This window comes from Kogia breviceps, chromosome 13 (genome assembly GCF_026419965.1).
Source record: "Kogia breviceps isolate mKogBre1 chromosome 13, mKogBre1 haplotype 1, whole genome shotgun sequence".
NCBI classification, from domain to species: domain Eukaryota; kingdom Metazoa; phylum Chordata; class Mammalia; order Artiodactyla; family Physeteridae; genus Kogia; species Kogia breviceps.
In genome coordinates this window covers 62,094,598-62,119,463 of record NC_081322.1, presented here as the reverse complement: position 1 = coordinate 62,119,463, position 24,866 = coordinate 62,094,598, and the positions used below count along the sequence as shown (strand labels likewise).

Here is a 24,866-nt window from a genome sequence, read left to right as displayed (position 1 = left end):
TGTTAATAAGTACCAAGATTGAGAAACCTTGTGATCCCATGATTCATACTTTAAAGGGAAGACTGGGAACCTTGCAAGTGCTTTGATATGTAAGTCTTACAGCTCAGCCTTCAGACGTGGATGGTGGTTTCTTATGGGTTGACAATCACATAAATATAATCTATGATTGATGATAGTGCTGTGAATCAGGTTTATTGACCAATCAACATACACATTCATGTATCTTACCATCAGGACTTATGGTCTAAATTAATATTTACAATAATTTAGAAATAATGTCTGGGTGATGACTGTGAGCCCGAGTCTTGGGAGAAATTGTTCTGCTATTTTGCACAGGAAATCCTTGCTGACTTGAGGAGGAGTATTTGGAAAAAAAGCAAGGAATGTTGTGATGGTTTGTCAGTCATGAGTAACTTCAACTCCTACAGTTATTACCATCATTTGTGTACATGTCTGTCACTTTACCACTTTACCTTCATCTGTTATGTATTTGGGAGATGAAGGAGAACAAGAGTGACATCACCACAATATTCAGATATATCTTGTAAAATTTGTCTTACACATTCTGTTGTCAAGGGTTATTAATTGACTACAATTTTTTTTTTTGGGGGGGGAGATTTAAAAAACTGTTTATTGCTCTTTGACTTCGTCTGGAAGCTGTTAACAAGACCCATGACAGCCAAGGGCCAGGTGTGCATCTAGATCAGCTAGATTCACATGTCCACCTCCTGATCTGTATACACTTGGCACTCAGGGGCCCTGTGCAGTCAAAGGCAGGCTTCCTGGCAAATTGGTTAAATCCCAACAAGGAGAAGTGATGCTGCAGATCATTTCCACCTCCCCAAATCCCATGTCCTAGATAATAAAGGAAAACGCCACAAGTACTGCTCCAAAATAAAACCAGGCCCCGTCCCTTATGTCTGACAGAAGAGCCAGGAGCACCGAGTCTCTGCAGAAGCCAGGAACCCAGCACCAGAAGGCACCCGTTCCTCCCTCACTGTTCAGTGACCTCCCCAAAGGAGTCCCCAGCCCCAAGGGGGCACTCCGGCCACACTGCAGGAAGGCCGAGGCAGGGAGCCAAGCCTAAGGGAGCCCAGGGTTTCCAATCGGAGCTGTAGTTGGTCCTGCTGGGTATGGCGGAGCCCCAGCAGCTGTGGCCCTCACAGACTCTTCGGGAAGACCCGGTGCAGGCTCTGGGCCAGGACATCAGTCTCCTCATAGCCCTCACAGCTTTGCTGCCAGTGCTCAGGCATAGTTCCATGCCATAGTAGATGCCAGCAATGGCCCCGGCCATGGTGGCAATGGCGTCTATGTCCCCACCAAGTGAGATGGAATAGATGAGAGTCCTTTGGAGGCAGAGGGGATCTCGGGGTCGGGCTCCATGCAGCGCAGGAAGCAATAGATGGTGATGGGCACAGATTCAAAGGCAGCGATGCCATTCCCTAGCTCGGACACCACCTCCTCTCTGGTCACTGCGTTCTGCTCTAGAAGCTCTCCAATCTTCTTCAGTTGGCTGGAGTACGATGCTCCTCCATGCCCAACTCCCGGGCATCTGACACGGACTGGGTGTCACTCTCCAGCTCCTCCATATGGGCCAGGAGTTGTCCAAGGAAGTGCTCACTGGACGACTCACCCTGCAAAGCCAGGTGCACAACCAGGGCCTGCAGGATGGCACCCTTGTAACCCAGGGAGGAGGCGTGTGTCAGCTGGGCCGAGAGCTGGGCAAACTTCTGCATATCCTGGACGCTGTTATAGGCCAGGGAGATGCCGGCCCCCCGCGTGGCGCCCCCGTTGCCGTTGGAGCCTTTGCCATTAAACTGGGCCGGGATGGCTCAAAGCCATCACGGCACTTGGGGCTCAGGAGCCTCCTGAAGACGAGGATCACTGGAGCACCATAACCCCCGTCAGGGTCTTTCTTGTACTCCTGAGCAAACCTGTGAGCCATGTCCACCTCGTCGAAGGCCCCCTTGGCCAGCAGGGGCTGCACCAGCGCCCGGGCCACGGCCGTGCCGTCGGTGTAGCAGAGTGCTTCTGGCCGCGCGCTCCCCGGCAAGCCTGGGTCCGGCTCCAGGTCCTGGACCTGACGCAGGACTGAAGTCAGGTCGGCGGTGTCGCGCACCTCGTTGACGGCGCCCACGCAGTAGTCCCCGAGCAGCGCGCCCGCCAGGCAGCCTCGGAAGCTGCAAAGGGAACGGGCCGCCGCCGCCATCCGCGCGGACCGGCCGCCGTTTGACTACAAACTTGATTCTAAATTTAAAACAAATGTTACACGAAGGTCTCAGTTTAAGAGATGATTTAATAATAGGTTTCATGTATAAAATTATTTTTATACACGATACGATAAGATACGACCTGTGCTGTCTTTACTTCATCTTGCCACATCTTTCCCTATTCCCTATCCTAGAAATTTCATCCCACCAAAACTCAGAGCCTTCTTTTTGCCATCTGCCTTATGCTGGACTTCCAAATCCTCACAGAACAGTCACTCCTTCCTCCCTAGTATGTGTATCAGCACGGCCGTGCCTGCAACACCTCCCATTACATCACAGTGTCTAAGCTTGCCTTTCAACTAGATGGGCTTCTAAGAAAAAGCAAAGAGAGACTGCTTACATCTATCTTTGAAACCAAGAGATTTACATAACGTCCGGTTCATGGCAGGTGTCAATCAACGGTAATGTGTTAATGAATTCCCCCAGTGACCAGGTTTAATTCTAGAGAGGGAAGAATATATTAGCGCTATTTTTATATTAGGGGATGAATGACTAGCTTTTCAAAAGAGCACATAGGCTGACTCAAAGGAATGACTATCTGGTGGTGACATTGTGCTAGGGAGACAGTAGAATAGAAGAGATAGTTTGAGGCAAGAGAGGCTTCCTAGGTTCCTCAATTCATTACTCAACGGCAATGACCTACTCCAACATGACCAGGTCCTGCTGTGCTCTAAAGAAAGAAAGTATATCTAGGACATTGTCCTTGACGATGTGAGTTCTTCAAACTGGAAAATATTTTTCTTAGAATTATTGCTGATGAAATTCTAACACATGTTGCAATCACATGGCTGAAAAAATATTTGACCACATCTTAACAATACCAGTTTGATTTAAGAAATTATTATTGATACTTTTAGCATACACCTGTAGCTATAGAACCTAATTACCAAACATAGGGTGAGAATTCTTCTAAATTTCAGTTTATTAAGTTATAGTTTTAAAAATACTATAAAATATTGATTGTCCCTTTTATATTTTTCAGCTCCAACATTCCTTTAACTCCCCAAAAATACATATTCTGGCAATAATTTCTCTTTGTCCCTTGTTGCTCTTAGATCTTAATGGCTACACTGTACACTTGGAGATCTTGGTAGTATTCGATTTAGTGTTTTATTTCTTTTGTTTTGGTTTTTTTCCGGTACGCGGGCCTCTCACTGTTGTGGCCTCTCCCATTGCGGAGCACAGGCTCCGGACGCGCAGGCGCAGCGGCCGTGGCTCACGGGCCCAGCCGCCCCGCGGCACGTGGGATCCTCCCGGACCGGGGCACGAACCCGCGTCCCCTGCATCCGCAGGCGGACTCTCAACCACTGCGCCACCGGGGAAGCCCCGATTTAGTGTTTTATCATACTCTTCCTTCTATTGATCACTAACACTGTCTTCTATATGCCGTATCTCCCAATGAAAGTTCCTTGAAAGAGGGGTTGAGTTGCAGACAGCCATTCTTAATTTACAAATGGGTTGTATTCCCAAAGTCATACATGTTTTCAACATATATTTATTGATCACCTATTCCCATTCCAGACTCTGTGTTAAATATAGTGAATAAACACAGCCTACTCAATTGGAAGCTGATTTTTTAAAAATTTAGAATGCATTATTCCACAGAAGCGGTACTTTTAAAGGAGGTTAGCTTCCCAGATGAACCCCAGAAATCAATTTATATATCATATAGTTCTATTACTTTTATTCTTTGTTCCTAGTTCCCAATCCTGTACTGCAAAAGTACTAACTTCCCAGTACTAACTTCATTCTCTCCAATAAGAATAAAATTTAAGTTGTGGCACACAAAAATATTTTCCACAAATGGCAGCAAACAAATAGTATTTCAATACTGCAATGAACAAAACAGGAGCTGAGACTCGGCCTAGCTCCTACGGTAGATCTCAACTACTCAAGAGTCCCTGAGCACGTGACTTTCTCCTGACTGTTCCTATGGAGTCAAAAGTGTAGCCAGACTGAAGGGAAAGATCCTTACCCTGTTTGAAAGAGAGGATGTTTTTTGTCTCTCTGCCGCTACAAGTGACCCAGGAAGGGATAGTCCTGACTACCCCTGGCTGTTCTCTCACACCCAGGAGAGGAAACAGCCTGGATGGTCCCCGGCAGAGCGTGACAGTGCAAAGAACTCTGGCCCCAATGCCGTCTCCAAGTTACTAAACTAGCCAGCCCTGAAGTCTCACTTACTTCTGGGATTTCTAGGATGTAATATTATAATTTTCTTTTATCTGAAGCCAGTTTATGTCAGGTTTGTATTACTTGCAGCCAAAACAATTCTAAACAACCCAGTATCAAACATTTTGGATTAGAGAACACTGTAATCTTCTATTCCTCTTATTCTAATCCTAGCAATGAGTCCATCTATAATTTCCTAGATCTGATTTTTCTGAGGTGTATTGGACAGATATCCCTTGCTTATAGAGGAACAACTTTTTGTTATGATTAGAGTCCTCACTTTTTTCCCAAACCAGAAAAAAAAAATTATTCAGTTACCAAAGGAAGAAAATGGCAGGAAGCCCCAAAACAAGATATTTTTCTTTTTCCACTTCAAATGATGCTCAAATCTTAGCCAGTTTCTTTTCAACAGTTCACCACCACCTCTAAAAATCTATGTGTGCCCTGCATTGGTAGCTGCCCTGAATTCCAAATTACCCTGCACACCCGTTCCTAATCATGGAGATCTTGATTGGAACTAAATTTGTTCTCTGTGCAGAAATCACTTATGTTCCAAGAGCAGTTTCTCCTCTGGTCAAATTAGCTGTGTAAATATTACGAATAAAAATATATGTAGGGGCGAGTGGATTACAAAAAGGCATTTCCTTATAAATGATCCATGTGACTCCAAATTAGAATGTGTCTTAAAAATAGGGAGAGCCTGGGAAAGATTAGTGGACCAAAACAAATGGTGCCCATAAACTGCCCCAGACTTGTAGACCAAATTCTCAACAGTGTAAAGCTTGAAAAAAAAAAAAAAAAAAAGGGAAGAAACATGGGAAAGATGGAGAGAGGAAAGTTTTAGGTATAATACTTTTAAATCCTAAAATACAAGCTGGATTTTGAAAAACAAGGCTGAGGTAGATTGGGCAGTATGTGTAGATTGAGGCTTTCTTTGGCTTTTTCCAAATTTCTTTCTGCCTTTAAGATGTTTCCATCCTATTGAAAATTATTTAATTCATCCTTTCAGAATTTTTTTAAACAACTCACGTATTTAAATTTGTATAGTACTTAGAAAGGGAGTAAACAAAACACACCCAACATCTTTTATTATTATATAAAGCCTGGAGAGGTTCTGTCTTCTCCTATGAAGAGTGTGGTGCTGTCTTCTCTTATGAAGATAATCAACCACATTATACAAGGCTTAAGGGCATAAAAATACACATTTGTAACACCATAACATTCTGCTGCTTTCCTTGGGAAAATCATATTTATCCTTGAACATGACACCTTAATACAGGGGGAAAGGTCAGCAGCAGAATATTGTTACTCATTTTCTCTTGTCTCCTATTATACCATTCACTTGGAATTTGTTCATTTCATCTTCATCTGAGAAGCAGAAGTAAACAAATCTTGCTAACTAACTGTTCAGTCTTGCAAAACCAGCTAACACTGCTTATCCAGTGCTGGAATCTTAGGCAACGATGATTATACTTTGATGCTATAATGTTCAGGAATCCTGTGGGCCAAAGGAAAAATATATATACATATATAATTTTGCCAGAAAAAGTTTCTTCTTGGAAAATTACCAAACATATGCCTTATTCCATTTGTATATTTTTAAAATAAAACGACTACCATGAATGGTAGTTAATGAGTGACAAGTGGTGAGCTGACTGTGGTTCAGAATGAACCGTCTTATTAGAAAACATATAGATACAAATTATACTTCAACACATACCCGAAATATTTTCTAAATCCATACATCTAGTCCCCTGGGTTTAACTCTTATGCAAATCAATAGCTGAGTTTCTCGATGATCACATAATAAAATCATGCTAGTTCAAATTTAAATGTTAATTACTGAAATATGCATCCTACAAAATTAGATACTGTTAAAAATTACTCTTCTTATGAAACTGCTTGAAAAGGAAGGGCGCTGTGTGTGGATGTGTGTTTGCTTTTCAAAGAGATGAGGTATCTATTAGATAAGTGTGACAGGGAAAGATATTCCTTCTTGGCCATATTACATAATGTCTTCATTTTTCTTTTTATTTAATTTTTTTTATTTAAACATTTAAATTCAAGTCTAAATTCATCTGCCTTCATGTCAAATGTACTACCACTCTCGCACTAATCCAATGGGTTTCGCACTTATCCCAAACAATCGTTTTCCCTCCAGACCATCTTTGAATTTATCCTTCCATATGCCTCGCTCAGTGCTGCCATTCTTATTATTATGACTTTTTTCCTGCTTCTGAAAAGCTGCAACATTTAGGACCATCCCACCACCACTTCTGTTTTACTTGTCCTCATTCTTTGCATTTTAACTGCCTCTTCTTATGTAAACAACTTTTTGGCAATCAAGCCTATCTGATATATCTCACATGTCTTCATTACCAAACCACACATAAAGTCATCCCTGGCAATTCAGCTCTTAATTGCTCTGATTCACTAACATTAGTGCTTTTTGCCTAACCACACTATAGATCTACAGAGAGCAAATAATTTGATCCTCTTGTAACATAGTAACTTGAGCTACTGCACCTTGTACATTGATTGATTCTTCATAATTATATTTTCTGAAAATTCTAGCTACAGAAACTTGTCCCACAATATACTTTAATGGAGAAAGACAAGTAGCAAAATAGGATATATATTTTAATTCATGTTAAAAAATGGTATATTTTTACATTTCCATAGACTGGTAAAGTTCTAGAAAGATACTAGACCCCCATACTTCACAGTAACTACCTCTGAAGAATAAATAAGTAAGCAGGACTTTGGTAAGATGGCGAGAAGTGATGGGAACTATAAGAGACTTTAATTTTCCTTTGAAAAAATATTATAATGTTTGTTTTAATTTTATACAATGAACATTATTGTTTTCATAATTTCAAAACTAGCAAAAAAGGACAGAATTAATAGGTATTGTATGTATAACTTCCATTTTTATGAATACTCCTTGTTTCTAGAGGTGCTGCTTAGCAATTCTAAATCACAAGGTCTGACCTTTCCCCCAGGAGACCTCTGGGAGTGACAGTTCAGCCAGTTCAGCCACAGCTAATACATATGCACTGAAAAGCTCACCAGATCATAGCAATCTGTTCCCTCTGAAGAAAAAGTACCATATGGAGATAAATGTATTGATGATTCATAAACTTTGTATAACTTCTGTTTGTTTGAATCAATACCTTGTAATGCAGGGGAGTATATAAATTGATCAGTGATACTTCCTATATCTGGTAATTTTTTTTTTTTACATGTCTTTTTAACTTATGTCTCATTAAATGTGTTTGTTGTTTACAGCATTGTCTTTTTGATTTCCAGCTTACTTCCTGAAAAGCAGACCCTGTGACTCAGATTTGGGTACAGCTGGTTTACTTGGGAAAGTGAGGCCAGGAAACTTACATGAGAAAATTAGAGACGTGAGATGGGAGAAAAGTCAGTGAAGTTTGTGCAAATAGGCAAATAACCCCAGTAGAAAACTGGGGCTCAGTTGTCCTGAAGATGCTCTGAGAAATATTTTCCTTGGGGATGAGAAGGCTGAAAGATTTGTACAATGATTTCATGTTTTTTTTGTTTGTTTATTTTTATTTTATTTTTTATTTTTTGATGTGGACCATTTTTTAAAGTCTTTATTGAATTTGTTACAATTCAGCTTCTGTTTTATGTTCTGGTTTTTTGGCCATAAGGCATGTGGGATCTTAGCTCCCAAACCAAGGACAGAGCCTCACCCCCTGCATTGGAAAGCAAAGTCTTAACCACTGGACCACCAGGGAAGTCCGTGGTAATTTTTTTTTTTTTTATGCTGATTGGAGTTTAATTGCTTTACAATGTTGTATTAGTTTCTGCTGTATAACAAAGTGAATCAGCTCTATGTATACATATATCCCAATACCTCCTCCCTCTAGCATCTCCCTCCCACCCTCCCTATCCCACCCTTCTAGGGTGTCACAAAGCAACAAGTTGATCTCCCTGTGCTATGTAGCTGCTTCCCACTAGCTATCTATTTTACATTTGGTAGTGTATCTATGTCTATGCCACTCTCTCACTTCATCCCAGCTTACACTTCCTCCTCCCCATGTCCTCATGTCCATTCTCTAAATCTGCGCCTTTATTCCTGTCCTGCCACTAGGTTCATCAGAACCATTTTTTAATAGATTCCATATATATGTGTTAGCATACGGTATTTGTTTTTTCTCTTTCTGACTTACTTCAATCTGTATGACAGACTCTAGGTCCATCCACCTCACTACAAATAACTCAATTTCGTTTCTTTTTATGGCTGAATAATATTCCATTGTATATATGTGCCACATCTTCTTTATCCATTCATCTGTTGATGCACACCTAGGTTGCTTCCATGTCCTAGCTATTGTAAATAGTGCTGCAATGAACATTGTGGTACATGTGTCTTTTTGAATTATGGTTTTCTCAGGATATACGCCCAATAGTGGGATTGCTGGGTCATATGGTAGTTCTAGTTTTAGTTTTTTAAGGAACCTGCATACTCTTCTCCATAGTGACTGTATCAATTTACATTCCCACCAACAGTGCAAGAGGGTTCCCTTTTCTCCACACCCTCTCCAGCATTTATTGTTTGTAGATTTTTTGATGATGGCCATTCTGACAGATGTGAGGTGATACCTCATTGTAGTTTTGATTTGCATTTCTCTAATGATTAGTGATGTTGAGCATTCTTTCATGTGTTTGTTGGCAATCTGTATATCTTCTTTGGAGAAATGTCTATGTAGGTCTTTTGCCATTTTTGGATTGGGTTGTTTGCTTTTTTGATATTGAGCTGTATGAGCTCCTTGTGTATTTTGGAGATTAATCCTTTGTCAGTTGCTTCTTTGGCAAATATTTTCTCCCATTCTGAGGGTTGTCTTTTTGTCTTCTTTATGGTTTCCTTTGCTGTGCAAAAGCTTTTAAGTTTCATTAGGTCCCATTTGTTTATTTTTGTTTTTATTCCCATTTCTCTAGGAGGTGGGTCAAAAAGAATCTTGCTGTGATTTATGTCATAGAGCATTCTGCCTATGTTTTCCTCTAAGAGTTTTATACTGTCTGGCCTTACATTTAGGTCTTTAATCCATTTTGAGTTTATTTTTGTGTATGGTGTTAGGAAGTGTTCTAATTTCATTCTTTTACATGTAGCTGTCCAGTTTTCCCAGCACCACCTATTGAAGAGGATAACTTTTCTCCAATGTATATTTTTGCCTCCTTTATCAAAGATAAGGTGACCATATGTGCGTGGGTTTATCTCTGGGCTTTCTATCCTGTTCCATTGATCTATATTTCTGTTTTTGTGCCAGTACCATATTGTCTTGATTACTGTAGCTTTGTAGTAGTCTGAAGCCAGGGAGCCTGATTCCTCCAGCTCCGTTTTTCTTTCTCAAGATTGCTTTGGCTATTCAAGGTCTTTTATGTTTCCATACAAATTGTGAAATTTTTTGTTCTAGTTTTGTGAAAAATGCCATTGGTAGTTTGATAGGGATTGCATTGAATCTGTAGATTGCTTTGGGTAGTATAGTCATTTTCACAATGTTAATTCTTTCAATCCAAGAACATGGTGTATCTCTCTATCTGTTTGTACCATCTTTAATTTCTTTAATAAGTGTCTTATAGTTTTCTGCATACAGGTCTTTTGCCTCCTTAGGTAGCTTTACTCCTAAGTATTTTATTCTTTTTGTTGCAATGGTAAATGGGAATGTTTCCTTAATTTCTCTTTCAGATTTTTCATCATTCGTGTATAGTCATGCAAGAGATTTCTGTGCATTAATTTTGTATCCTGTTACTTTACCAAATTCATTGATTAGCTCTAGTAGTTTTTGGTAACATCTTTAGGATTCTCTATGTAGAGTATCATGTCATCTGCAAACAGTGACACTTTTACTTCTTCTTTTCTGATTAGGATTCCTTTTATTTCCGTTTCTTCTCTGATTGCTGTGGCTAAAATTCCAAATCTATGTTGAATAATGGTGGTGAGAGTGGGCATCCTTGTCTTGTTCCTGATTTTAGAGGAAATGGTTTCTGTTTTTCACCATTGAGAATGATGTGGGCTGTAGGTTTATCATATATGGCTTTTATTATGTTGAGAGAAGTTCCCTCTATGCCTACTTTCTGGAGATTTTTTATCATAAATAGGTGTTGAATTTTGTCAAAAGCTTTTTCTGCATCTACTGAGATTATCCCATGGTTTTTATCCTTCAGTTTGTTAATATGGAGTATCACATTGATTGATTTGTGTATATTGAAGAATCCTTGCATTCCTCAGATAAACCCCACTTGATCATGGTGTATGATCCTTTTAATATGCTCTAGGATTCTGTTTGCTCATATTTTTTGAGGATTTTTGCATCTATGTTCAACAGTGATATTAGCCTGTCATTCTCTTTTCTTGTGACATCTTTGTCTGGTTTTGGTATCAGAGTGATGGTGGCCTCGTAGGAGGAGTTTGGGAGTGTTCCTCCCTCTGTTATATTTTGGAAGAGTTTGAGAAAGATAGGTGTTAGCTCTTCTCTAAATGTTTGATAGAATTTGCCTGTGAAACCTTCTGGTCCTGGGCTTTTGTTTGTTGGAAGATTTTTAATCACAGTTTCAATTTCATTACTTGTGATTGGTCTGTTCATATTTTCTATTTCTTCCTGGTTCAGTCTTAGAAGGTTGTGCTTTTCTAAGAATTTGTCCATTTCTTCCAGGTTGTCCATTTTATTGGCATATAGTTGCTTGTAGTAATCCCTCGTGATTCTTTGTATTTCTGCAGGGTCAGTTGTTACTTCTCCTTTTTCATTTCTAATTCTGTTGATTTGAGTCTTCTCCCTTTTTTTCTTGATGAGTCTGGCTAGCGGTTTATCAATTTTGTTTATCTTCTCAAAGAAGCAGCTTTTAGTTTTATTGATCTTTGCTATTGTTTCCTTCATTTCTTTTTCATTTATTTCTGATCTCATCTTTATTATTTCTTTCTTCCTGCTAACTTTGGGGGTTTTTTGTTCTTCTTTCTCTAATTTCTTTCGGTGTAAGTTTAGGTTGTTTATTTGATATTTTTCTTGTTTCTTGAGGTAGGATTGCATTGCTATAAACTTCCCTACGTGGTATTTTTTTTTTATATCATAGCCTGGAACAATTCCTTCTGAGAGATCAGGCCTATGAATAATCATTCTGGGTGAAAGAATGTTTGACTCAGTACCATCGTCATTGGTAATTTTAGATTTGTTCTAGGGCAGCAGTTCTCCAACCTTTTTATCGAGCATCAGAATCACCAGCAGGCCTTACTAAAAAGATTACTGGTCCCTCCCCCAGAGTTTGTTTTGTCATAGATGAATCTGCATTTCTTACAAGTCCATAGGTGATGGTGATGCTGAGGCTGCTGGTCCAGGACTGCTATTCCGTGGGTACTGAGGTTAATTTTTGTCCCTAATTTTTCAAGTCCTTTGTTCTTTATTTTTCAAAGTCCAATCTTCCCAAATTTAAAGGCTATGCCTTTTTGATTCAAATGAAATTGATGTAAAGTAAATCAGCCAATTAAAATTTCAATACTACAGTAGAATCTCTGGAGCCCGGTAGTTGCTGGGATTTATTTTCTTTCTTTACTTTGATAAATTTCTCTGCCTTAGCACAACAGAATTTCTAAATTACCATTTACCTCCTCAGTACCTCCAATGTCTTACTAATTAACCAAAAGCAAAATTCCTTGAAATCATATGGGTAGGTTAAAAAAGGAAAAAACAAAATCTCCTAAAAAAAAAAAAATCATCATCATCACCATTCTCATCTACTTGGAAACAGATATCTCTCATGAATGGAAATGCCAAAACCCAGACAACTTTCCCCACAGCATTTAAAGACTTTGGCATGTTTCATGATCAGTGATAGAACAGCTTTATTTCAAATGAATTGGAGCTCATTTGTTTGACGAAATAATTGGCAGTAATATGAAAGTTGCATATTCTTGCTATGATCTTAAGAAGATTTTGTTTACTTGAATATTTGTTGAGTTAGTATTCATAAGATGCCTCCTGTCTGTAAGACAGAAATACACGAGTTGCTCAGGAAGACAGCCTTCCCTGGCCTAGGCGTAACAGAAATATCTCTTTGGGGACTCATAAAGAAGACACTGATAAACAACACACTTAAGATCATTGATTCAGTAAAAACTACAGGGACTTCCCTGGTGGCACAATGGATAAGAATCCGCCTGCCAATGCAGGGGACATGGGTTTGAGCCCTGGTCCTAGAAGATCCCACATGCCTTGGAGCAAGTAACCCTGCTTGCCACAGCTGCTGAAGCCTGCGCGCCACAGCTACTGAAGCCCGCATGCCTAGAGCCCGTGTTCCACAACAAGAGAAGCCACTGCAATGAGAAGCCCGTGCACCACAACGAAGAGTAGCCTCCACTCACCACAACCAGAGAAAGCCCATGCAGAACAACAAAGACCCAACGCAGCCAAAGATAAAATTTAAAAAAAATTTTTAATTAAAAAAAAAAAAAGACTACAATCATTTCCTATGAATGCTTCTCCTCACCTGCCTCAGTGCTTACTGAGGGCATGATGCCAAATGCAGTTCAGTAAATTCCACTGGGTGACAAAACAGTTTGGTAAAGTATACAACTGTCTGGTAGACTGGCAAATGTTAGAAAAATTGAAGACGTGGATAAAATGCATATCCTTTGGGTGTTATTCTCCAAATATTATTTCTTGAGACAAAAATCTATGATAAGAATTGGGCAGCTGGAGAGGAAGAGGGGAGGCAGCGATAAACACAGCGAGAGACTAGGGGTGTGCACCTTCCTGCCGGTGCTGCTGCCCTGGTGGTGGGTGTTGTTATCACTGTTGTGGGAGGCGTTGCAGTAGGCGGCAGCTTGGAGTGAGAGAAGAAGCGATTTATTCCTCGACTCTTCATCACGGTGCAAATGAGCAAGCAACCCTGGCCTTGTTTGGAGCCACCCTTGGTCTTTTGGCACCAGCTGTGTGTACTCTCCATGGGAGAATTGTTAAGTTCAAAGCCTGCTGGATAAGGGCTCCAGCTGATTAAATGGCGGATTTTCTGTTGACCTACATGTTAAGCCCAGGTCCACTCCTGGGAAAAGCTTTTGCCAGGTAAAACTCATGAACGGCAAGGTACCTAAAAGGGCATCTTGCATGGACTGTCCAGGGGCAATTTCAACCCCTTTGTATTGACCTTTACAGAGATGCCTGAAGACCTGCTCCACACACATTTAAATACTACCATATATATTCTGAGAAACATAAAGAGGAAAGAAAGAAATGCCATATTCTGCCATTGTTTACGTACACTCTTAAACAATTTGTGTGTTGTGAAGTAGAGAAGTGGGAGTATGTCCAAAAAGGACTATGTATCTTTGTAAATAGAATATAAATGGATCCAGAAATGTCTGTGAAGAGGGCCCAAGAACACAGTACTTCCAAATAGTGCATCCTAAAACCAAAATTTTTGCCACCTTCTCAATCCTTCCCTCTCAACCATATGGCTCCAAACAGGAAGATGTATTTTCAATAAGTAGGGGTGTGTGGTTATCAAGAACACCAACCAAGGGAATTCCCTGGCAGTCCAGTGGTTAGGACTCCAAGTTTCCACTGCAGGGGCCACGGGTTTGATCCCTGGTCCAGGAACTAAGATGCCACGTGGTGCAGCCAGAAAAATAATAATAATAAAATAAAACTTCATTTAAAAGAGTGTCAGCCTAGTCCTTTTATGGGCATGTAAACAGAGGACTCAACTGCCCAACCCAATTGCTGGTGTCTTAAATATTCCTTTTACTTTGGGACAGCTAACTGAAGAGTTTCTTTAGGGTCTCATTTTCTTTCCAATTTCTACTTAATAGCTACCCTTTCTTTCTAAGATAATAAAGAAATAGGAATTTCTTAATTTTTTATTTGGGGAATTTAAAAACCTAATTTGAGTTTGACAACTTTCAATCGGATTAACACTGTAGTCCAGAAAAAGAGAGAGAGAGAAAGAAAGAAAAAGAAAGGAAGGAGGGAAGGAGGGAAGGAGGGAAGGAGGGAAGGAGGGAAGGAAGGAAGGAAGAAAGGAAGAAAGGAAGAAAGGAAGAAAGGAAGAAAGGAAGAAAGGAAGAAAGGAAGAAAGGAAGAAAGAAAGAAAGAAAGAAAGAAAGAAAGAAAGAAAGAAAGAAAGAAAGAAAGAAAGAAAGAAAGAGAAAGAAAGAAAGAAAGAAAGAAAGAAAGAAAGAAAGAAAGAAAGAAAGAAAGAAAGAAAGAAAGAAAGAAAGAAAGAAAGAAAGAAAGAAAGAGAAAGAAAGAAAGGGCAAACAACTTATTGCTCTGGAAAGACCAAAGTAAGAATAGATTTTTGTCTCTTTAAATTGTGTTCCTATGAGTACTATCTTTGGTTGAGATGAAATATAGACATTTATTGTTCACACTATTTAGACATGGAAAGTAGACACCAAATTGAGTTTTTAAATGGTATTATAAAACTCTGTGCAGAGAAAGTCAAACATGTTAACTTTTTTTGAGTTGACGTGTCATGTCAGTCCCACTATATATTGTGTGGTAAAAACATCAAGCAAGATAATAGAACATTTTGTATTCAATTATCCATTTTATGAAGCTTATTTCTCTTAAACATTTCAAATAAAATACTGTTAACTAGAAATTCTGTTTAAGCAGCATACATTTCTGGAAGTTGGGAAATTTAACCCATTCTTATTTGCATCTTACACAAACCTGGCACAAAACCCAAACTTTAGAACCAAACTGCCTATGATTTATTCCTGTCGATGCCATTCTCTTGTTGTTGGAGCAAACGAGCTGAGTTCTTTATGCCTCAGTTTCCTCCTCAATAGATAAAGATAATATTAGTGGCTACCTCATAGATCAGTCAGTGGGAGAATTAAATGTGTTAACGCATGGAAAGATATTAAAACAATGTCTAGCACATGCTCAAAACTTTCTTAAAGTAGTACTTTCTTATTTCATAATAGTAGTACTTTATGAAATGTATATTCCTTAGACTCTGTATCTTTTTTTAATACACTTTGTCTGAATGCTTTTTTAACCCCACAATCTTCTTATTTGCCCACACATTTTTATTATGCGTAAGTCTGTAATACTTAGACCAGATGAAAAAATAATTTATGAAAAATCAGGAGTCTTAGTTTACTGATAGCAAATTTGCATTTCTCAGAGGACTTGACCTTAGTTCTTGGGTCCTGAAGGTGTCCAAAATATAGCTTTGATCCTTAACACAGAAGGAACCATATATGTTTGTATAAACAGAGAAAGGAAAGTAGACATTTCCAAATGGGCAAACTTTTCAATAATCTTGTTCACAGTCACAAAATGCCCTTAAATTGCCCTCTAACCCCCTAAAAGCATGCCTGTTTGAACAGAAAAGAAATTCAAAAATAAGAAGTCCAATTGAAAAGTGAAAGGAAAAGAGGGGAACTCTTCTGACTACTTTCACTAGTTATTAGACATTCGTGCCAATATTATTGCTGTCCCCTGCCGTCCCACCTCAAAAGAGGAAAGAAAAAGTTACCAGAGGTAGAAAATTGCTTCTGGCATTAATCCCTCTAGCTGAGATCAAGAATACACCTATCAGTAATCTCTTCTGGAATCACCATCATTATTCATTTCAGTACCATGATGAAAATGCACGGAGAAAAAAAGGCTTGTGGGCCACTTTCAGAGAAACTCACAGAAGAAATAAACTGAATGAACATCTATGCCTACTAAAACCCCAATTTCATCCAACTAGATTAGGAAGCAGAAGCAAGGCCCCGTTTTCTTAGACTATTTACTCCCTTGAGGGTTTTGCCAGAGGTAGACTCCTAAGTTATCAAACTCAGAATTTTCCTCAATTCCTTCTTTTTCCAGTTAGCTTCTTGCGGTTAACTCCATTGCTAACTTACAGCGATAAACACCTGGAGTCTATCAAAAACAGAGAGGTTTATTCAGTGGGTACAGCCCTGCCTGGTGCACACCCTGAGCAGAAACAAACTACATAATATAAGACTTGAGCAGGAATATGTTTTTTATGATGTGCCAGCATAAGGGGGATCAAAGGCTAAAGCCAAATAAATAGCAACTGGGCACCAGCAGAGGAAACATATTTAGACTTTAAAATAATCAGAAACAATCCCAAAGAACACTAACACCTTCCACATTCAGCAGTCATATTTTCCCTCTTTTTATACAGGGCTTAAACCTGTCAAGAGTTTTTGAAGCTAATCACTGAAACTAAAGTAGAATCCTGCACTTCACTGAGGTTGTGACAATAACCAAAAAGACTGGGCACGGATAGACGGACCCTTCCCCCAACCCCACCCCAGCTTCTTCAAGCCAACCCCCCACTTCCCTATTGGCCCATTATTGAATTTACCTTGGCCACGTTATGGAATTTGCCAGCTGACATTAATCCATTTATTGAGCTTGACTCCTCCTTATCTAAAACATCTCTAGGCAAACTGAAACAATCTGTCTTCCATCCACTGATTGGCAGGGCAAATTTTTCCAGGTGGTACGGCCACCTCCCCTCAAATGACTTGCCAACCTTATTTCAGTCTGGCAGAATGATAAAAACAAGATCAGGGCAACCATTGTTCACTACCATGTTTAGTACCTGCAATGTATTTACATAAACAATTTTAAAAGATTAGTCTTCTTGAAAAACGTTGAGGATGGTGTGCCCAAGCCAAGAGGAGGAGGTCGATGTGAGAGGACAGAATTGACAGGCTCAACCCTGCGGGCAAAAAGCTACATCTGTATTTGATTTGTCAGGGATTTACATTAGTGAAACTTTAACTCCGCAGATGATACATAAGATTACACTTACAGAACAAGCTTATGCAAATATAGCTTAAACGCCATGGTATGTGGCCCAGACAGTGAATTTGGCAGATTTCATTGAGTCTGGTGGCTGGATCTAATAAATTCATTTACATGAAGGATTAGAACATCTGGAAAAGTAGCATGGCGGTTTATTGAAACATAAATAACATTAATTGAAAGGTTACAGGTATGCAAAACATTTCATGCAGGCGATGCAAAATGTTATAAAGCTGTTTCCCTATTCCACTAAAGAAAAGAGAAAAATATCTCGCTAATATAAACAGAAAGGGGAATTTCCAGGATCTAATTTAAATGTCCCTTCAGATAGTAAGAGTGAGAGAGGCAGCCCACTTCATCCTTCTTTGTAATAAGCCCTCTTTTCCACCTCGGGTCTGTGCTGCCCTCCTGATACACATCTCAGGCACTAATTAGCAGCAGCAAGGTAGTGACATAATTAAATTTAGTTTCAGTTACAAATCCCCAAACTGTCATGCCATTTTGCAGATGGAAAAGCATGGTTGAGGTCTCCAGCTACTTCTTCAATGAATTTATTTTTATTTTAGCACTGTAATGTATACTCACTGGTAATGTGGATTGCTGGTTAATGTCTCGTGGAGTTGGTTACCATAAGCATAATAACAAATTACCCAGAGGAAAATGAGCAAAGATTGATATCATATGATTTAAAAGCTGAGAGGAAAGCTCAGGTGGTTTACAATCAGTTGAGTACCTCAAGATTAATTTATAACTTGATAACCCATTCAAATTCCCCTTCATCATTTATTCTCAAATAGAAAGATGGCTTAACTGTTCAGTCACCCAAAATGCCTCCTGCCCATAGCAATAGCAAGACATTCCTTTTAAAAGGATCGTTTTCATTATAAGTCATTAGCAAAATGCTGACTTTGAGAACTCATGTAAATGAGGAAGCAGGAAATCTAGTATTCTCTCAGGTATGGAGACAGCGTGGAGCCCACTTCAGAAACTCTATGTGGATTTGACCTAAAGCAATCAAGTACAGAGTTGTTTGACCAAAATTGAAAGAGAACCCTTGGCAATTTTTTTTAATGAAAAACGAGATTTAATGCAGTGATTGATATACTTTGGAGAATCATAGATTTAAAAAAGAGAGAGAAAAATATTCTAGATGATCTTGTTTCCGATAATAATAAGAAAGTGGACCACATGATTTTTGCCTTTAAAGCAGCTGATAGAATCAGAAAATAGAAGAAATGTTTACTGACCATTCACATTTCAACTCCCACCATCAGAAATACAATTCATAGAATGTGTAGAATTTTGATACTGCTCTTGAAAGGGTTTCTCTCATAACCAGTAACTGAAATTGGTCAAGTGCAATATATTGGCACAGTAAATTTATTTTTGTATGTAGATTTTTTTTTAAAAAAAGACATTAAAAAGCAAAGATTTTTCTTAAATAGCTAAGCATAATAGACACATTGCAAAAAAAAAAAGTCAGCTTTATTAATTACCATGACTCTCCAAAAAATAGTAAATTTGCTATTTCCAGATTTTCACACAGAAGTGTCATTTGGCTGCACGGTGATAGAATATAAAATATTCATCAGGGAATATATTTTAAACAGATTGCCCTTATCAATGTAGTTCATCCAATAGGCTGTCTAACTGCTGCTCTTCACACGGGACAGCTGGCCAACAGTACTGCAGGGATATCAGGAAGCATACCATTATGTATACTGGTATAGGGGAAAAAAGTATTACTTATAAATGAATCCAATGCTTAAAAGAGAGGTTGTGGCCACCTAACAAAAAGAAGTATAATCTTCATAATACTAATCAGGCCTTAGTGGTCATAGTAATTTATGCTGTAATCAGAACGACCAATAATAGCCTACCCATCCAATTAAACCCTCAGGATAATTCAGAAGGATCATTTCTGTAGATACTTTCAGAAAAGTGTCTTAGACAACAAATATCACGATGTTCATCGATGTTTTTGCATATTATTGACACTGGGACGGCAGAGCTAACAGGAAGTGCTCACTGACTTCCTCTAAATCATTGAATGAGGTTTCAATAAGAGTTCCTCAGCCACATGGGATTTTAGGAGAAAAAGCCACAGGTGATGAGCATACATGGAGCTCACAGAGGTCAAATTCAAGGACTTGTTTCCTATGACAAGTCATCCATAGTATTTGTGAGTTTGACCTAAGTCAATGAGACTACCTACTGCATTTATGTGATTGTGATATTATCTAGATTTTAGAAAAGGTGCCAAGCACCCACAGTACTTAAAAAACAGTGCTGCACGTTTGCAAGGCACCATGATTGAACAAGAACAACTTATGTGTAACAAAGTGATGAAGCAAAAGGCAGGTTTGGTGTACAGAGGATTCTGGTTGTTGACTGTTCACTAGTTTGGATACCTTGGACATCATATTCAATGTGTCTTACTTTCCTCAGCTATAAAGTGGGAATAATAATAATACCTACCTGATGGTACTGCAGTAAGTATCAAGTGACTTTATATATATATATATATATATATATATATATATATAAAACCCTTAAAGTTGTGCTTGGAACATATACAAGTCTTTGTTTACTGCTGCTATTGCTACTGCAACCTATGTGCCCAGTGGTGCACAGCATATAATAGCTACAACTTTCCTATAACTTCTACTGTCATTTATATAAGGAGCTGAATAATGGCGATAGGTTGCAGAGAATTCTTCAACAATGTAAACTCATTTAATTCCAAAACAAGTAGTAGTAACCAGAGGCCTGTGGACAGCTCACCAATATGGAAAAAGGAAAGAAGCATTTCTTAAAGAGAAATCTTAAGATGACTAAGAATGACTGGTTTCTGAGACATACAACAGAGTGAGAAGAGCCTTAGACTAAAGATAATCATTCGTAAAAGTCAAGAGAATGAAAAGAAAGATAAAATTGAAAGGAAAAAAAAAATATTTGTCAAGGGAACGAGGTAAGAACGGGTGAAGCACCATTGAACCCGGAGATTAAAAGGAGAGTATATAACCATTAAAAGGACGTGACTTCCCCAAACCATCTTCATTGGAGTTTTCGGGAAGCAAGGTTCTGAGAAGTACTGATATATTGTCAAATCAACCAAATTGTACAGAATCTATTTAAAACTCAATTTTAAGTCCAGAAAGATATGTAAATTACACAAGCATTATCTTAAATAGAATGAAGGAGTTAAGTTCAAAATAGTTTTGAAAGCAACGAATGTTAAAAGATATCTGTTTCCACGACTTCAACAGTTACTGCCCTACATGCACACAAACTTCATCATGACCTCTCCTGGGCATCTGACCCATAACAATACCTGGACTCAGGCATCACTAGCCCTTCGTCTCTTTCACTGCTCACTCCTCCAAAAATCTCCCCCTTGTTTGTCCGCAAATGACATCACTATAGTACCAAGTGTCCAAACTCAATGCCTCCCTTTCTCTCTTGCAGTCTCCTCCTTAAACAGTAAATTCTGTTGACTCTGCCTCCTCCATTTTTGTCACATCTATATAGCCCATCCCCTCCTAGCCACTGCCTTGTCCAAGACTTACGATCACTTCATCCACCTGCTTAAAGTCACCCACTCCTTTGCCTGTAAGTGGAAGTTCAAACTCCTTAGTATAGCATATGTGGTTCTTTACAATATCCAAGACAGGCATGGGGATTCTTACTTGGGCTGATGTTTTGCTCGTCTGTGATGAAGAGTGCTTTACTTCTCTGGAATTTTTTCTTCTCAGTCTAGATCAGAAAAAATATGACAAGATAAAGAGCACCTCACCAATCACATTGCTCCCCACTGAGTCAGTTCATCAAACTTCTCTCTATTACACAACATACCATGAATTTTTCACAACTCTGGACATTTGAACATGTTATTTCCTCTCTTTCCAACTAGCGGGCTCCCACCCATCCTTCAGGATTCAGCTCAAATGTCACCTGCTCTATGCAGCTTTCCTCAACTTCCCAAGGCAAAGCTTATTCCTCTTCACTGTGTTCCCACAGCATTGTTGGACCTTTCTCATGAAATCTATTTTTCATTTAAACTCTCAATAGCCAGGACCTCTAAGTCCAAGTACAATTCATGGTATATACTTAATGTATGTCTAACGCACAACTAAATCTAGAGGTGTCTAAAATGATAGTTCCATCAGAAGCAGGTAACAAAGCAAATGTATCAATTAAAATAATTCCTTAATGGTGGATGGAAATCAGTTAAACAGAAAAAGATTCCCGGAAAATATGGTTGGCACAAAACATAGTTAAAAATTAGCCTAGGGCTTCCCTGGTGGTGCAGTTGTTGGGAGTCCGCCTGCCGATGTGGGGAATGCGGGTTCGTGCCCCGGTCCGGGAGGATCCCACATGCTGTCGAGCGGCTGGGCCCGTGAGCCATGGCCACTGAGCCTGCACGTCCGGAGCCTGTGCTCCGCAGCGGGAGAGGCCACAACAGTGAGAGGCCCGCGTACCGCAAAAAAAGAAAAAAAAAAATTAGCCTAAAAAAGTCTCAGAAGAAAAATTTTTATTTCAAATCATTATTTACTTGTGGTTCTAACCTTGAGAACACTTTATGTGCATGAATGTATTCAGACTTGTGGTGAAAAATCTAAGTTTTTCATTGTCTGGTATAAACCAAGGAGTACACCAACTACCCCTTACCTAACCCACACTTTCCCCAGTCACTTTTTTAGTCTTCTATCTGGTCCAAAAATGTGTCCATTGTTAACCTTTCACCCTACTTCCAAATCCCCTGCTTCTATCCACATTCATGGGCAAAAGTGGGTGGCAGTAACTACTTGGCACTATCACAAAACTAGAGTAGAAAAAAGGAATGAGAGGCCGGTTCCTGATGGCCCAGCCAGTTGAGGACATTTCTATGACCCAGCTGGGATATTGGGAGGGCAGTTACTTTAAGGACTTCAGCAATAAATTACCTTCCTTGCCCCCATATTTAACTTCCAGCCATGCCAAACAATTCCAGTGATTTGTTTCACCCTTTCTTACATTAACCTGAATGCTGTCTATGTGAAGACTACACTCATCTGTACACATATGCCAGGCCTACCATCAGGAGAGCCACTTATATTTCCAGCCCCAAACATCAGTAACATTCATTCTAGTCATTTCCATAATACAATTCTGTAGTTTGACACCTGTCCTGAGGTTCTGTGATTGACTGTAAAGAAGGCTGGTAGGTCAATTTTAAAACATGGCCTCAAAATTCTTGACGTTCTCCTGTTGAGAGGTGGGTCTATGTTCCTCACTCTTGAATCTAGTCTGTGTGATTTCCTGACCCACAGCCAGAGGAAATGCTGCTGTGCTTTTGTGCTCAGACCTTAAGAAACTGGCAACTTCTACTTCCTGTCTTTTGGGACTCTTGCTCTTGGAACATAGCCACCATGCCCCTAGGAAGCTCAAGTAGCTCATATAGAGAGGAACTAAGGCCCCCAGCTCACAGCCCTGGCTGAACTCCTAAACTGACAGCCAGCACCATCTTGCCAGCTGACAAAGATTCTTTGCTTGAACAAACTTTAGTCAGGCTCCTGAACATTTTCCTGGGCCTGTCTGTGCACTTCCTTCTAAAATCTAGTTTTATCAAGGACCCTGTTAAGTCAGTTTAACCAGAATGTCTTCTACCCCTGATATCTGATCACCCTTAATATCTGATCAGGTTTCTCATCTGCCATCATTCCCCAGGTGATGTCTGATCACCGTGGCCTGTCTTCAGTGGAAATCCTTTTAGGTTAGTTTAGCCAGTATCCCCCTTACCACTGATGTTTCTTTTTAGTAAATTTCCATCCACTGACCTCAACCCTGCTCCTTGGCTACAAATTTCCACTTGCTTATGTTGTATTCAGAGTTGAGCCCAAACTTTCTCCCCCACTGTTAAAGCCCACTGCAATAGTTTCTATCCTTATGGTGATAGTCCTGAATAAACTATGCCTTACCAACATTAACAAATGTGACTGAATATTTTTTTTCTTTATCACAGCCAATATGAATGAGTCATCTTGAAAGTAAATCCTTCAGACCCCATCTAACTTCCCCATCAGATGCTGCATGGAACAAAGAAGAGCTGTCCCTGCTAGCTTTGCCCACATTGCAGATTGGGGACCAAAATAAATGACTTGTTATTTTAAGCCTCTAAGTTTTAGAGTGATTTGGGAAAGAGCATATGTAACTGATAGAGCAAGTAACTGACTAATGAATGACAAGTGCTCAATTCCAGACCAAGTTTTCATATAAGAAAACCATACTGGATTATTTAGGTATTTTGCTTAAAAAAAAAAAAAAAAAAAAAACAGTTATTTTTTTTACTTTTTATTATGGAAAAGTCTAAATCATATGAAAATAGTGAAATGAGTCTATCTATCATGCATGTACCCAAGACCCAGCTTAAATAATTATCAACTCATGGTAAATCCACCATGAATTTTAAAGCAAATCCAAGACATACCATTTCATTTTTAAATACTTCAGAGTGTGTCTCTAAAAGACAGCAGTTCATTTTAAAACATGACAATACATTTTCACATCTAAAAGAAAAATTCACAATAATCTTTAACATTTCCTTAATATTACCAAATATCCTATCACTATTCAAACCTCCCCCATTGTCACTTAAGTGTTTCCTTTTGTTTCAGTTTGCTTCTTAGGATCTACACAGAGCATTTAGTTTGATTCATCACTTGTGTCATTTAAAAATCTATAGGTTCTGGAGATAGGTTCAAGATGGTGGAGTAGAAGGACATGTGCTCACTCCCTCTTGCAAGAGCACCAGAATCACAACTAACTGCTCAACTATCATCAACAGGAAGACACTGGAACTCACCAAAAAAGATACCCCACATCCAAAGACAAAGGAGAAGCCACAATGAGATGGTAGGAGAGCACAATCACGATAAAGTTGAAAGCCATAACCACTGGGTGGGTGACTCACATACTGGAGAATAAATATAGCACAGAAGTCCACCCACGGGAGTGAAGGTTCTGAGCCCCATATAAGGCTTCCCAACCTGGAAGTCTGGCAACTGGAGGAGGAATTCCCAGAGAATCAAACTGATTGCAGGACTTTGACAGGACTGGGGGAAACAGAGACTCCACTCTTGGAAGGCACAGAAAAAAAATACTGTTCACATAAGGACCCAGGGGGAAAGAGCAGTGATCTCATACGAGACTGAGCCAGACCTCCCTGCTAGTGTTGGAGGGTCTCCTGCAGAGGTGGGAGGTGGCTGTTGCTCATCGTGAGGACAAGGGCACTGACAGCAGAAGCTCTGGAAAGTACTCCTTGACGTAAGCCCTCCCTGAGTCCACCAGAAGCCTGACCAAAGAGCCTGTAGGCTTCAGTGCTGAGTCACATCAAGCCAAACAACCAACAGGGAGGGAACTCAGCCCCACCCATTGGCAGACAAGTGTATTAAAGTTTTACTGAGCTCTGCCCACAAGAGCAACACCTAGGTCTACACACCACCAGTCCCTCCCATCAGGAAGCTTGCACATGCCTCATCCACCAGAGGGCAGACAGCAGAAGCAAGAAGAACTACAATCTTGTAGCCTGTGTAATGAAAACCACATTCACAGAAAGATAGACAAAACGAAAAGGCAGAGGATAATGAACCAG

General features: G+C 39.5%; 1 pseudogene; it reads right to left on the bottom strand.

Moving 5' to 3' along the window:
* Nucleotides 1-561: 561 nt before the first annotated feature.
* Nucleotides 562-24,866, bottom strand: part of LOC131767819 (ADP-ribosylhydrolase ARH3 pseudogene) — a 37,572-nt pseudogene continuing 13,267 nt past the window's right edge.